Source organism: Camponotus floridanus, unplaced genomic scaffold (assembly GCF_003227725.1).
Source record: "Camponotus floridanus strain SB8 unplaced genomic scaffold, Cflo_v7.5 scaffold349, whole genome shotgun sequence".
NCBI classification, from domain to species: domain Eukaryota; kingdom Metazoa; phylum Arthropoda; class Insecta; order Hymenoptera; family Formicidae; genus Camponotus; species Camponotus floridanus.
Genome location: NW_020229491.1, coordinates 4,693 through 6,256, shown reverse-complemented (window position 1 = coordinate 6,256; position 1,564 = coordinate 4,693).

The following is a 1,564-nucleotide window of genomic DNA, read 5'->3' as shown; positions in this document are numbered from 1 at the left end:
GCTTGTCATCGTACGGACTCAGAGCAATTTTCGTCTCGCGGACGGTATACATTTTGTGCAGTTTAGATCTTATACACGACTGCTGTCGCGTCATTTCGATCTCTTCGTTTAAACACCGCGTGTAATCTTCGAAGGTTATCGTTCTCGCGACAACGTTGCTCTTGACACCTTTAACTTTCTTCGTGTCTTTCTTTCCGTCCACTCGTAACGCGTACATCTTTGCTCTGAGCCCGACGAATTCGGTCATTATGGCACCGTTGTTTTCGTCCTTCATCAGACCCGGTACCTTTTTATTTACAAGCGGTATATCGTACGCATTGTCCACCGCATAATCGTTCGTGTCAAATCTGGCGATATCGCGCTTCATGTTGTCGTACACATCCGCGCACTCGATGTGATATATGAGACTATCCGTATCGGTGTACATTACCTGACATTTGTCGCGATACAGAGGATATATGTTGTTACGTCCCGCAATGAAAAATTTTCAAAATCTTTATACTACACTATATCGCATATTAAAATTCCAAAACTATATCTATATCATAATCTTTACCTACTATTGTTATATAATAACGTCTATATATATATATCTGTCCCTCGCTGACAGCATATGTGTAGTACACTCATTGAAAGTCGCTACAGAATACCTGAAAATTATAGAAAATATCAATAAAATGTCACAATATTATCATATCGTTATTACTCTCTATAAAATTTCGTTATACTAGTGGAACTAACCGTAAAACCAGCATTAGCAAATATATTTAAATATATATATATATATAGACAAAATCTAACAAAATGGACCTAACCGTTATCATTGGAAACCTATTGAATAAACTTTAATTAAAAATATTGAAAATCATAAAGCCATAATAATGTAAGGAATTTCAAATCTAAAATATATATATATTTACAAATATCTCTCATTATTCAAACAATCAATCGTAATGAAACAGATTCGATAACGATTCATTTTGTTAACAAAAAAAAAACACAATAGATGAAAATAACAAAAAAACAATATATGAAAGAAAAGAAAAAGAAAATATATATACTTACTTAGAATAGATTTAAGTTCTAGTTAAAGTATCGTGAAGTGTAAAATCAATTATCCTTCCGATAAGTATATATAATCCGCACTCTTCAAATAGTTAGAATATTTTCCGCCTTCATACGCGTATACTCGTACATAGATCCCCAATTTTAAGAATCTGTAAAAGGAAAACCCATCGATATAAGCCAAATCTAGTAATCCCATATTTTCCAGTAGAGACAAGAAACACTCTTATAAAGTAAGAATCAAAACCCTCAACGATTAACATTAATAGAATTGCTCCACAAGCCCCTTTTAAATAATTATTAACAGTATAACCTTAAGGACATAACCATATAAAAGGAAACGCAAAGACTTGATTTACAAGCAAAAATGCTTAATACAAATAATTAATAAAATAAACTCTGCACAAAAACTAAATAAAATCGTCTTTACAATAGTGACATATATATATATTCATATAAAGCCACTCAGTAAAAATACGTACTCATTACATTACGAACA